At 38.7% G+C, this 15,086-nt stretch overlaps 1 long non-coding RNA gene across 1 annotated transcript in view; it reads left to right on the plus strand.

Annotated features, from left to right (window-relative positions):
* Positions 1–10,185: 10,185 nt before the first annotated feature.
* LOC140311342 (uncharacterized) overlaps positions 10,186–15,086 on the plus strand; it is a 125,877-nt gene continuing 120,976 nt past the window's right edge. Inside the window, exon 1 of the long non-coding RNA XR_011916898.1 lies at positions 10,186–10,418. This is a non-coding gene — a long non-coding RNA (uncharacterized lncRNA). The remainder of the gene's footprint in view (positions 10,419–15,086) is intronic.

Here is a 15,086-nt window from a genome sequence, read left to right on the forward strand (position 1 = left end):
AATGAGTAACATTGAACAGGTCTTATTAGCAGAGCCTAATGCTTGCTCATTTTAACTGTTTTATTCTTCTGTTTGATTAATTGTGAATACTTTGTTTTATAATTCAGTTCTAGTTTTTGGATTTTCTTAATTAGGTCATTGCTCCATAAAAGAGTGTAATTGCATTACAATCATTATTTCTAATAATACCAGTTCAGCACATCCAAACATAAGTTGTTATTCTGTTAAGCGTTCATATGATGCCGTGGTCATGTTCTCTGAATTCAGTTTCTGAATTTAGTCTGTGTTTGAAATGAAACAGCTAAAGTCCGCCCACTCTAAAATACAGTCTTGCCATATTGTATGGCATTTTTCTTCTCGGGGGTACATAGACCTCTGTAGAAGGAAACATTTGTGGGAGCATATCAGAGAACTGTATTACAAGCCTCTGTGCATTTGTGTGTGTTTGGGAGTGAGAAAGAGTGACTGGACTTTCAGTTAAATCAAAGCTGCCTCTATATTTGCTCCTTGAATTCCCTGTTGGTGAAAACTCAGTTTGTCTGGGAGCTAAGAGAGACTGAATTATTAAAGCTTTCTGAAGCTTCACTCATAGAGAAACAGCAAACCACTGAGACACAGACACACGCAGACACACTGAGAGGCCAGTTCAATGTAATGCCCACAGGGTACCTTTCTCACTCAAGCTACACATGAAGAATTTTGACTGCTCATGCTGAGTAAAGCTTGTGGATTTCACTGTTTGCAACTGCAGATGGACTGCTGTAGTCTTTCAAACAACTGACTGTCTGCTACTCTCACCACAATCCTCCCTACAGCAGAAAAAATATCATCTCACCTAAATCACAACATTTGCAGCTTGTTCAGTGACAGATAGGACTTATGAAGAGCCGCTGCTGTCCTTTAAAGATGTATTCTGATGGCATTTCTGTTTCACTAGTTGATCAGTTGTACAACAAATGACAAAATAGTTGTGTCTAGTGTAACGATCCCAGAAAACTGGATCTGTTAAGCACAGCAGTGACTTGGGATGCCGATCAGAGGTGAGTATTTGTCCCAGGCTTGGTTTAATGTTTGGGTCCTTGATATCACAGCGGAGGAACAGGTGAGTGTTATTGTTTCTCGGCTGAAGCTTAAGGGAGAGATCAGTTAATGCTTCATGGTTGCAGGGAAAAAGGAAGAGATCTCTTGTGACATCACACAGGTGCGATAGGATCAATTTGGAACATCATACCAAATTTCATTTTCTCTAAATTAGGCCTTGATTTCTTTTTACTTTGTAATTTTAATCTTGATAAAAATCCCCTAAAAACAATCTTACTTTTATAAACAGATGCTTCTTTCTTGGTCATTGATCTACAAACATAATTTTTCCCCACATAGATACTACATATGGAACAATATTGATATGAAGTTCCAAATTGAAGATGGGTTCTTGATAAATTGTTAAAGCCAATTTATTTTGAAAGTATTATTTAAAGTGTAAAAGTCTAAGAAGTTAAGGTCACCATAATCATGAGTTCATTATTACTGATTATTATTAGTTTTTTTTTAATAAAGTTGTTTTTGTTCCTCCATATAAAGTTTAGTAACATCTTGTCAATATCTTTTGAGACCTTTTTTTTAACATTAAGATAAAACAGCATGTATAATGGGATATTCGCATCAAAATATTCTTTAACAGCAGTGCGTACGTTGTCACTAGCAGCGCTCATATTTTGAAAACATGTAAACCATAGTCCTTTCGGTCCAATCAGCGATGATTGATGTTGCCCGAGGGTACCTACCTTTTCCATTTTGGTTAATGCCGTTGTCGTTTCTCTTTTGCCGTTGTGATTTGCACTTCAGGGCCACCGTATTTACCACAGGCACAATTCATGACTGAATGTTTTAGAAATCTCTAATAATCACTAACACAATTGTTGGCTCATAGATACAACTGTGCAACTAAAAAATATGTTGTAGACATGTTACATACTAGCTGGCCAAAAAAGAAACGCCTGGATTATAACTTATAGGTAAGAGGCCTCCATTAGAAAAATACTGGAATGATTAAATGTTTCAGCTCACAACAAGTTATTTTACCCCGACTGATGCAGTGAGTAGCTTCTCATTTTCAGTGAGGCTAATCAAGAAAGAACTTCCTTTTGAAAGACGGCATAAAATTTTAAATTTGGAACAATAAAAAAAGGTCATGTAGTTTAATAAGTCTAGATTTGAGCACTTTGAATTGCCTTGTGTACGAATGGTCCTCTACAAATAAACTTGCCTTGCCTTGCCTAGCCTAGATTTACCTTGTTCCAGACAAGGTAAATATATGTATATCATACATACACTATAGGATGGGTCTACCCATCATATAGAAGTATGTATGATACAGACATGCGGGGGTTGCATATGATACAGACATGCGGGGGTAGCATTATAATGTGTACTTACTAGAGTTGATCAGGTCTACTTTTAGGTTCAGCAATATTATGTGCACACAAATTAGGTCAGCTGACTCTTTGTGTAGACTGAATGACCAGGTTTTTCCATTAAATAGATTTTTTTCTTCAAAGATATGCTGATGACATATTCTATGATGACGATGCCAGTATTTATCTGGCTCAAACTGTAAAAGGTTGTTCAGGGACCAAGATACCATTTTTACAGGATTGGCATTCAGACATTAAACGTACTGAAATTCATTTGAATGTGCTGCTAAAAAAAACTATGTAGTGGTCTGACTCTCCCATCATCAATGCAGGATTTTGAAAAATCAGTGCAACTCTGGATGGAAATGATTGTTGTGACATTGCATAAGCTTTTTAGGTGTTAGAATAACATTTAACCAGTCTTGAAAAAAGTGTGCCTTTGTGCTATATGCATATAGGTAGACAGGACAAATGCTATGACACTGTTTGAGTACAGTTTTCTACTTGAGAAATGGTTTGCACAGAGAGAGTAAAGCCATGGTTTATTGTGCCCAAAGGTTTAATTAAGCTGCTAAAATGGAGCCAATAGTGTAGGCATTTAGCAGGAACACGGACTCATTTGTGCCACTTAAATAAGCTGATGATGTGCTGATTCCTTTAAGTGCCATCTTCATACCCATGCACGTAATAGAGTTGCCTTCTTAAATGCTTTGCGTTATACATCTACTTGTTTGCCTGCCCATTGGACAGTGGTGCATTGCAGGCTGGAGCTGCCTAGCCTTCACCCATAATTTGCTTAATTCAATCCAATTCATGAGGAGTTGAGTATTTCTTGGAATCTTAATTCTCAAACATATACTTTAGTTATCTAATGCTATGTCATTATACTTGTATAGATGCATAAATACTGTGGCTGACTTTATTACTGTTCCATAGCTTTGGTAGTATTGATATGTTATTCACTTAAATATTTACTAAACTACCTTTTAAATAGTTTAGAGAGTCACTGTATTGTCCTGTGTGACAAATATGGTGCTTCAGAAAGATGTAACTAAATGTTGCTGAAACTGTTTAATAAAGGTCAAGCATTCAGTAATTGCCACGGTTTCTGTCTGCACTTTCTGTTTGCTATCATTTTCTAGTCTTGAAAGATTGCTGCTTATCTATTCTTTCAAGCCAGTGGCAAGTTGCAGCACTATCTGCTGTGCGAGGCAGCTTCCATTGACTGCTGCTAGTCAAGCTGGCATTCATTATCAAGCAGGTAATAACACAGAGCACTGGGCCTAACTCACACGGCAGTGGACTCATTAATATAAACGGGACCCTAAACCCAAACTCAATTTACTTGAAAGCCTCTTTGGAGACGGGAGTTCAGTGAAGAGTCTTTGCCTGAGTGTGTGTGCATTTATATGTGTGTATAAGAAAGGTATTAATCATTCCTCTCCCACAACCCAACACACCAATTCACCAACAGTGTTGAGTGTGTGCATGTGCATTACAAAGCTCCAATTATATAGCTGATCAGTGGTGTATATTTATGTAGTCACTCACCTCTCTCCCCTCCCACCCCCACTCACATCTTTGTCATTAATAAGTCCAATTAGTACATGCAAATATTTACATCTAACTAGCATTTGTGATTTATCACACTGCTCTGTCTTTAAAACAAACAGTATTATTTGTGCACACACACAATTATTAATTGTGTGTGTGCACATATATCTGCATGTGGGTTCTCTCTCTCTTTGCTCATGGAGGCACGTCAGCTCATTAGGCCCTCCTGTTGTGTTAGATCATCAGCAATGCAAGAAGAGGAATCAAAGACAGTGTAAAGAGAAGGAGATAGGATACACAGATTCATCACTGTAATATTCAGCTGCACACATACACTCCCATGTATCAGTCATTGATTTAGGATGTGTAACTGTAATGGGTACCACTCCACTACCATCAGATTAATGACACCCAGACACTGCAGAAGGCACTAAGAAGAGGGGGAGGAAGGACAAGATTGAATAGAGGGAAACAGAGATGCTCTTTTGGGGAGTTATTGCCGGGAGGTACTTGAATTTGTTGCAGCTACCATTTTAGAATATCAATATGCCATGGAAAAATGTGTTATGACACCTTGGTAGAATTGACATGTACAATAAGTGCCACTCTAAATGCTTGTGCTGCTCAAAAAAGGACACATTTTCCCTTGGGTCATTGTTTCCTTCTTCTCTAGCTTAGTCAAACTGTGATTTTCCTAATTCTGCAAAATGCAGTGTACGGGCCATTACAAACTTGGAATTAACATGTTGATAATTAAACCCAGCCCAACATCCAGTAAAACTCTTACACAACGTAATTTATTATTTGTGTTCTTGGACACAATATGTATTATATACAGAGGCAGTATAACACAGCCCATATAACCCTTTTTTTCCTGAGTGCTAGCACCTTTTTTAATTTTTAAAATAAAGTTTATGTGATCGTATTAAGACATATTTTCAGAGCGCCACACTTTTTAGTGTTAAAAATTTGAAAACTATATACATTTCATCATTGCAGCTTTTCCTTTTTAGACAACCAGTCGTATGGGCGGAAACGGTCACCTCCATTAACCAGGAACCCTTTATGGAAGCTGATTGGCTGGACACACCTGTGGAGTGACACATTTAGGTAGTGGTCCCCACTTTTAAAAAAAGGGCACCCGAGTGTGTTCTTCAACTAAAAGGAGATCAAATTACTCAGCCTCCCTGAGAAAGTTTACTCGAGGTTGTTAGAGAGGAAAGGTTGTAAAGTCAAGGTTGTTTACAGTGGCCCTTGGTCTCCGCCAAGGCTGCCCCTCGTCATCGATCCTGTTTGTGGTGTTCACAGACAGGATCTCAAAGTGTAGTCTGGAAGAAGGTGTCTGGTTTGGGAACCTCAGGGTTAGGTATCTGATGATTATTAGGAGTGAATTGCCCCAATTTTTCAAACAATAAGTCTGATTTTCACAAAACATTCCTGTGAAAATGTTATCATAACAACAACAAAACGAATTTTTAAGGAACCTCAAAAATGAGTTGTTGATGCTCATCAGGCTGGACTAGGTTACAAAACTAAATTCTAAACAGTTTGGGCTCCTCCAGTCTACAGTCAGAACACTATGTGAAAATATCTTTATTCACACAATACATTCAGACTCTGTGCACTTCTCTGTGCTGCTGATTATGCGTATGGGAGTATGTTGAACTGATGTGCTGTGTTAAAAATGTCTGATCCTTGTCACTTTAAGGTTGGGACTGATCACCCTACTGTGTTCAGAAGAGTCTGCACTCCTCGAATCAGAGTACTGTTACAGAGATCTGAACTTTTCAGCCCCAGATACAGCTGAACAAGCACCCACCTTCATTCAGAGTATGTGTCTGAATACTAAGGTTTTCACCAGACTTTAAGTTAATTTCATCACTGTGTTACGATAAATTTGGCAAAGAGTGGCGGTGCTTCTAAAGGAAAATTTGAGGACATCTGTTCACAAACTTTTGCTCAGCAAGATAATGACATTAAGCACACAGAAATCAAATCTTGAAGACGAGTAAAGATAATATTTTTGAATGACTACATCGAAATTCTGGCCATTCTTAGATAGAAATATTTTAACAGGACAATTTCAGAAAACTCAACATCTCAGCGTATGTAGGAATGTACAAAAATTCTTCAAATCCAGTTTGCAGGACTGATCATCAGTTACTGAAGTGTTTTACTAATATTGCAGGGTCATGTGGGCATCTGAAAGCCGAAAATGTCCAATCATAATCACTATATGGAAAATACGATGTTTTATGTCATAGTTGTTTTGTTTTACATAATCTTCACCTGAAGACAAAATTTTAATGAATATTGCAAATACATTTTTACCAGTCATCATATGTTTGATTAATAAAGAATGGTGACAGTTTTACTTTGCCAGTTTTTATTTGGCCAACATAACTGGTACAAACTGATGGCTAATCTGTTCATAACTTTTTTCCAAGTAGATCACATAATATTTTGAATCTCAAAATAATTATCACACAGATTGTTTTGATTGTTTTTTTATAAAGAAACAAATGGTCAACTAAAATATCAAATTATTATCATGAATTGGTAACATACATTTGTTGCAACTCAAATAAAATGTTACTTTATTTGAAGGACATCTGTCATAGATTTGGTCTCCAAAGCTGCACTGTGCAACTTCTTTATCCAAATATAAAGCACAGGCTGACAATTATCTATTTATTTTATTTTTTTTTCACTGTCAGCATTCCAGTACTGCACCTGATTCACTTCCTCATCCATCTGTCCACTCATCTTACCCCAAGCAGCCCCTCTCCTGTTTTTTTTTCCCCGTCGCTCGGCAACCATCTGTAATTAATGAGCTTTTACAATTCAATCTGATCTGCTTCAGGATTGGACATGTCTGATAAACTGAATGGTATATACACACAGGCCTGCACCTCTCTGCTTAGTGCTGCTTGAAAATATAATTACTGGCAAATGAATACACGTGCACGCATATACGTACTTGCACCCAAACATTTAAACACAAACCGACTGAGTAAGCGCAGGTTAATGCCAGTCTTTTTCCTCTTCTCTGAGCTAATTAAAAATGTACTGGTGAATCATTTCTTTGAAAGTTGAATTCAATGTGCACTTGTTATTCAGAGACTCAGAATCTTAAATGATTAAATCTTATTTAATGATATGCTGTTGTGAGCATGTGTGTATGTTAATGACATGCTCTGATGCTCTTAATGAGCATGTGACAGTGGGAGAGACAAAAACCATCTTCCTCATGAATACTCTTCAGCCAGTCATTACCTAAACATAATCTATCTAGTCTTTGTCAAATGACACTTAACACAATGGCTTATCAATCTGCCCCTTTGCCACAGTCGACAGTTGTCAATAGACTGCTCAAGTGGCTCCTCATAACAACTTCATTTGCAAGAAGTACTCAGACACTGTATTCCAATAACTTGACATATTGGTACACAGATCTGCAAGATAACTTAAAGGGGAACTCTGGTATTTTTAAACCTAGACCTTATTTCTGGCATGAAATATGTTTATCTACTCACTGAGAACAGTTTGGCGAAAGTCGGCGTCCTTCGGAAGCTATTTAGATAACTCACGATTGGTGTATATCCATATAACAGAGTGAACGGGGCAGGGACGATGCAGTCTCTAAATAAGGCATTTAAGGCATTCCCCCATGAGCACAGTTCATTTACTCCTTTCTCTGTGACAGTCAGCTAACTTCACACAGAGTTTGCTACTGATAGTTTTGTGCAACATGGCAGGATATTCATCAAATTTTGACAATGTGAACGGCGACTTTGAGTAAGATGGACGTTCTTACCGGAGTGAATGAGATGTGCTGCAGCCATGCGTGTGGATGAAGTGGTCCCAGTAGAGGTGTGTGTAGAATTCCCTCCGTTAGCTCTCCTATAGCTGCAAGTAGCCACATAACAATAGCTATGTGCTAACAGAGCAATAGTACGCGTTTGTTCATTCATTCTTCTTAAAGTATTGGTGAAATAAAGACAGATAATGCCTTATTTAGGGGCTGCATCGTCCCTGCCCCGTTCACTCTGTTATATAGATATACACCGATTGTGAGTTCTCGGTGAGTAGATAAACGTATTTCATGCCAGAAATAAGGTCTAGGTTTGAAAATACCGGAGTTCCCCTGTAACACGTGTGCTTCCTCATAGATTTGACGCAGTGAGCTTGCAAGGATTTAAGCACATCCTATCCAGGCATTCATTCAGTTTGGAGTCTGTCAGGTTTATTGCGGTGGCCATAGCAACAGCCCATGAGTGGAGATGGAGAAGACATTTTTTGTAGCGGTGATGCACTGAATGTCCTTGTTCAGATGAGAGATGAGAGTGAGGGTTGAAAGCACAGTCAGACTGAGGGATGGAGAGGAAAGGGAGGGGTGGAGAGGACTGGAAGAAATTTTAGAAAAGACTGAGCGGAGACTTTCTGTCATATCCTTTGAGTTGTTTGTTGTACAAGCGGGTAGAGCTTTCAGATGTACTCTGTGTTTTATATCTCCTCTCTGCTCACTTGAACAATGGCTGAAGGCAGCTACACGCTGTGCAATTTTAGCTTTCATATGAATTCACTGCAAGCCTCTCTGTGCGACAGGCATCTGTGACGTGCATGATGTGTTCAGACTGAATGATTGTTGGCTGAGAAAGTGAAGAGCAACACATATTTTAAGAATCATGCTTAAAGCTTAATGAGCCGTCGCACTGAGAAATGACTGACAGGTTTACTGTATCATGTTCACTGGTTTGCTACTAATTTAGAAGTTGTAAAGCAGATAATACACAGACGTGGCTTCTACCACCACAACTAAACCAGATTTGCTTCTTTGTTAGAATTCCACAAGTTTAGCTTATTTGGTTTTCACCTGTACTGTTCAGGTTTGTTTTCATTTTCAAACAACGGTATCAGCATTGATCAACAGGCCACTCCATGCTGCACTTCTTTTGGTTGAAAAGGTGATGTTAACTGTAGTAGTAGACCACATCTGTGTAGACAACTGCAGCAACAGGGTCACTTGGCTGGAACGTATGAGTTGGTCTAGAACTGGGATATCAGATCAGAAATGGATATCAGATCAGAAATGAAAAAAAAATGCTGCCTGAAAGTGTGTGTAAATGCAGGAATATAGCTTGTTGGTACGGCCAAAGAAAATCCATGTTTTTCCCTCTTCTTGGCTGTCAGGCTGGGTGAACAAAATTAGATGCAGTTTGACTAAATATTGAAGCCTACAATAAAGACTTGCATGAAAAGTGTAAAAGTAACATACCAGACCCAAAGTGTATACTACAAATCAATGTTTCTGAGCCTACATTCTGGACGTCTAGATGAATTACAGCAATCCATTTCGCTCTCTACTCCTTACTTTTTGTAATGCCAACATCTTTCTGAGTCTGTGGATAAAATCGATGCACAACAGCTCTTCCCCATTTTAGATGTTTTGTTTGTTTTAGTTTTGCACAGCTTGTTTCACTATTCTCTGATGTTATAAACATGCATTTCTATAGTTACTGTTTAAAAGTCAGTCCTCGTATTAAGTGGAGGCAGAAATCTCTGAGCTCATATAAAAAAATGTGTAAAACTAAAGGCCAAGAGAGTAAGGGTGGTTAAACATGTGCCATGAACACTAAACAGTCTGCAAACTTTTACCATAAACAAAATTCCACCTACTGTGAGCAACTTCTTTTGAGTAGAGAGGAGACATCACCAAAAACATTTAGCAAGAAAACAGTTTCCATCTTTATCTTAAACCTTTTTGGTTACCCGAATGAGAAACTTGCTGAAACTAATCTAACATTAGATGATGGTTGGACAGTTGCGTATAGATCTATTAAAGAAAGGGAATGTGTAGTTAAACTAATAAAAAGCAAGCACACTCTAAACTTGACATTACGTTGGTGAGAGGAAGATTTTCTTACCTGAGTCAATTCCTTGGAAGGTATGAAATGAAGGAGGAAGAGAGGAATCTGCTATTAGGGGGAATGTGGTAAATATGAAAGAGGAGGGGGTAGAGACAGAGTGAGAACTAGACGGCAATGGGGGTGGGGGGTGTTAGGGTTGCTGACTCTGAGCTCTGCTGCGGTGAGCGTTGAGCTGGCGAATCTCAAAGCTCCGGCTGTGCATGTGTCTGCTGAGGTGCAGTCTGTAGCCGAGCCTTCCTCCACCACTTTCACAGCTCAGTCAGCCAGCTGCTCTGTTATGTTTCAGCAGCAGCAGCTTGCAGTTCTATCTTTAAGTGTCTCTGTCTGTGATTGAGGATTTCCTTTTCCTGGAAGGATTCTCTCTCCTTCTGACCAATGCAGAGAGAGAAAAGGCAGGGCAGACTGTAAGAAGAGAGAAAAGGAAGACGGGAGAGGAAAGAGCGACAGTGGGCCAGGAGTGACCTTCGTGGTGTGGTGGCAAAGCAGAGCAGGAGGAAGACGAACCGGCAGGATCCATCAGGTGTGTATCAGCACTTAAAAAGATGAGTCAACGTGAGTCAGCTGTGGGTTTAATTTGTATTCACAGATGATGCATGCTACGGAAGGAGTGCTTTATATGAAGTTTTAAATTATGCAAGAGAGAGATTTGGGCTTAAATGCTTTGGAATACCTACTTTTTAATACAATTACAAACTATTTTTCAATATGATTGAGGACTACAAAAGTGAAAGAAAAGAGCTGTAAATAAGCTAGAGGGAAATATCGCATATTGGAGATTAAGACATCCCAACAGAAGCAAGATATTGTGATCCCGATATCAAGAGAGTGAGACCAAAAAATAAGAGAAGAATATTGGAGATGGATGAAGTGGGAGAAGGGGAGATGTAGGATGTGCCAACTACAGCTCAGTGAAGATGACAGACTTGTATGTGTGTGTGTTTTATTTCTTATTGGACCTGGAGCTGGCTGGCAAGAAAAATGTTTGTTTCAGAGTATCAATCACTGTGGACTGGGCGCTGCCTCAAGGTTGTAGACCAAAGTGTGCTATAACAGACAACTGGTAGTGTCTCTGTGTGCGTTTTTCTTACCGTAGTTTGTCCCTTTGTAGGATTAGATCATGCACCAATCAGCTCAAGCATTAAACCACTGACAGTTGAAGTAAATAACATTGATCATTTTGTTACACTGCAATGGAAATTTTGCACCCTGGTATTCATGCCCATGTTTATTTGGCAGGTATCAGCCACCTCAACATTTAAAAACCAACCACACCCATTTGTGATAGCAGTCCTCCTAAGCAGAACAGTGCACCACCACAAAGCAAAAACTGCACAAGTCACTCAAGAACTTGACAGAGAGCATAATGTACTGACTTGGCCTACAAACTCCCCAGACCCTAATCTGATCGAACTCTTGCACTTTGTGCCAGAACAAGCATGATACACAAAATCACTATTGTCCAACCATGGAACCCAAATGTTCTGCCACCAAGCTGCCGGTCCCACACACCACACAACATTTTCAGACATTTCCTGAAACAAGGGGAATCTACGAAATACTGGCAGACAGCTTAAATGTTTTGGCTGATTGGTGTAGCATTACTTTCTATTAGCTCTGACTGGAAGGAGTCCTCATTTCGTAATAACCATAACCATGTGTGTGTTATGGGGCAGTGGTTACTCAGGTCTTGTGGTTGTTGCAGTGTGCATTATACAGTTCTGTGTTTCACATTTCTATGTATCACTGGATTGTTCCGTGCGTTTCTGACTGCACTTGTTCCTAGATAAAGAGATACAAACCATTTTTGCTGAAAATATTGTGAGGCTGAAATGGATTAGCTGCCTTTGGTAACAAAGGGTGATGAACATTGTCAGGTGTTGGACCTTTCTGCTGTCACTTTGTTGACACAAAGGTGATTGGCACACCTTATCAGAAAATATTTCTGACTATAAATGGAAAATTCTATTCCAAGTGTCATTTATTTTCTTCAGGTTAAATTCCTTTTTTTTTTTTTTTTTTAACATTGTCATTAGCCTATAATTCTCCAAACTGGAATGTTGATGTCAATGACAGGTAGGTAGATAATGCAGGCATGTGGTGGATGAATGGGCAGGAAAATGGGAAAGCAATTAAAATGTCTAGGATGAAATCTGCAAGTCATTAAGTTGGCTTCAAGCCAGTCAAGGTTTTTAGTGAATACTTGTTTCTCCACACGTTTGTTAGTAATTAGTCTGCATCTGCATTAGACGGCAGCTAGAAACCTGAGAAATATACAGGGACAGCTAATGTGTGAGTCTAGTTTCTCTTAGTCTGTCTCTGTCTTTGTATTTTCTTTTTTCCCAAAAGATCATATCTTGTCTTCCTCACCGAACAACTGCTCATCGACCCACTGAGAATAAAGCTCAACTCTGGTCAAACCGTTCTGTATTCTGCGTAACTCAGTAGTGTGTATTCACATACTAAAACCACACATAAATCTCACCTTTATATTGCTATAGTACAAAAAATTGACTATGAATATTTGCTCTGATACAGTGGATATGAGTGGTAACATTGCTGTTTGAAAATAACAGAGGTCTACTCCATCATACTGGCAATTGTAATATCACATTGTTTGTTTAACTGTATTTTCTGTGTATAAGTGTGTCTGAATGTTTGCGCTTGTGCTCTGAAACACTCATAACTTTCTACCCTCTGTACATCAGAGCATCATTTTTATACAAGAGGGATGGATCCAATTACATTTTCCTTTCACTGCCTGCCAACAATGAGAAAGGCTTTTTAAATCTTTGATTTGGCAAATCTCTTCAATTATCAAATGGGCCAAATGTACCTAAAATATAATGCTTTTACTGTATCAATTTAGCTTGAAGCATGTCCGTGGGGCACAGAAGGTTATTTGCATATATATATCCACACACTCTGTACCTTGTCCTTTTAGTGTCCTTTATGTATTATGATCTTTTGGATGTGACAAATTAGGGATGGAGAGAGAAGGGAAGATAGCATCCCTTCCCCACTTTTCTCTTACTGATGTTCCTTTGTGCTATTATAGCTATAATAAAGGCTCATTTATCTCCATCTCAGCACAATCTCATCATTCATATAGGGACTGCAGTGGCTCTGGAGTGTTTTGTATAGGGGACCATATGTTTATGGTATGAGTATGGACTCTTAAATGCATTCATGCAGAAACTGACCTGTTGATGTACCTGTTGAGTAGATTGAATAAATATCAGTTGTATTTCATATAAAAAGACCATGTTTTGTGTGTTTGGTTAACATAGTGAGGGCAAACTGTCAGTGAAGAGTTGGATCAATATACATGGATTACATTAAGGGTCATGTTAGCCAAGAATCCATTTAAGCCGCAGAGCCACCTCCTCACCCCAGAGCTATCAGGGAATGAAGAGAAGAGCATGGGGCAAATTTTGAGACAGACACAGAGAAACAGAGACATGTATGTAGAGAGATAAAGGCTGACTAATGTCATCATAGACCCCATGTCCTCCAGGTCTGATTAAGAGCTTCTCTAAGCATTCCCAGGCACTGTGCTGTGATAGGCCAAGGTCATAGCGAATCACTGTGCAGTGCCTCAGATTGATGCTTAACTCTGTGAGGAAATAGCACAATCTAATTTGGCCAATGGGCTTTCTTCCTACTTCTTATGAAAAGAACAATTCCCTTTGCCTTTGGGCCCTCTGAGGAAGACTGTGTGTTAGTGTGAATGTATGCTGGCTTGAACTTACCATCTTACTGTTTGATTGTTTGTATGTGTCTGTCTCTGGATGTCTAGTTTTATTACTTCTTGTGTGTAAATGTGTGTGTAGATCTATATGGGGGTATGTCCATTGAAATATGTGTTTATGCGTGTGTATATGCCGCTCAGGCAATATGTGTGTACCGCAACACTTTCAGCATGTTGTTAAGGAATGGATCCCAAGTGATTGGCAGGCTATGATATTAGTTTGAGAATAATAACGCCATGATAACTTAGCAGCATTTGCCTCCAGAGAGTGACTCTCAGGTAATCACATTGACTCAACACAATCACTGCCTTGCATATCTGTGCCTATGACAGAACAATGCTATTTTTCATTTCCTCTCATAAATATCATGGCTTTTTTTAAGTGTCTGTGTGTGTGTCTGCATGTGTGATCCTTTCTTGCAGCTTGGTTGACTGAGATTGCTTGTGAGATTATGTCCACAGGTAGGTGGCAAGTGGTTGACAGATATCTGTAATAGTATGTGTTTAAAAAATAACAGGGTGTACTGCTCTTTTTACTGGATGTACTCGCAGCTGATGTTTCCTTTTTTAAATGCTTTATCATACATTAATAATTGTTTGGCCTCATTGTCTGTGTGTGTCTACAATTGTCAGAATTTCAGAAGTTTGAGAACCTTTTTTCCTTTCTTTACTTTAAGAAAGGCAAACTTAAAGCAAAATATAACCTCCTTGCAAGAGAAAATGTTGGCCTTTCTCTTGGGGAGAAATGGAGAGATAATCGAGGTGAAGCAACAAAGTGCGCAGTCACTGCTTTTTTCGGACTGATCCAAAGAGCTGTTGTAAGTGAAATGCAATACAGCAGAAACTTGAACATCAATTATGGTGATGGAGTATGGCAGTGTTAGCAGTGTCAGAGAGCACATTCTGTCCAATATCCCGTTTGAGGAGAGGTAACATCTTCAGTTTTGGTCTACTTCTTTATTTGGCCAAATGTAACTGTCATTGCATTGAATTTCAAATATCAACGTTAAGAGGTATTAGCTAAATTAATTGATAGCTTTTTGTTTATTGTCACGCAAATCTGCATCATATTCTTGTCTCTCTCTTTCTTAGTGAAAACCACAGTTACTGCTTAAAACAATTTTACAGATCAAAGCTAGATTAAAGGTTTAAACCATATTAGAGCTTAACAATGCCAATTTAAAGGCTAATAACGTATTTAATTTGGGTTCCTCTTTGCAAACAACTTTAAAACTTTGACCCGGAATGAGAGTTGATAGTAGGCATTCTTCTTTTAATACCACCAGCACAAAAGCTGTCACAGTCACTTTATGGGTATTTGAATTGCAACTTATTTAGCAGACTAAAATGTGAGTCACAGAAATGTATGAAAGGAATCATGCATGAAATGTTGTTCTTATGAAATGTGTTGAAATTATGTTTTTGTGCTACAGACACAAT

The sequence above is a fragment of the Leuresthes tenuis genome, unplaced genomic scaffold (genome assembly GCF_036924035.1).
Source record: "Leuresthes tenuis unplaced genomic scaffold, fLeuTen1.0.hap1 SCAF_7, whole genome shotgun sequence".
Lineage (NCBI taxonomy): Eukaryota > Metazoa > Chordata > Actinopteri > Atheriniformes > Atherinopsidae > Leuresthes > Leuresthes tenuis.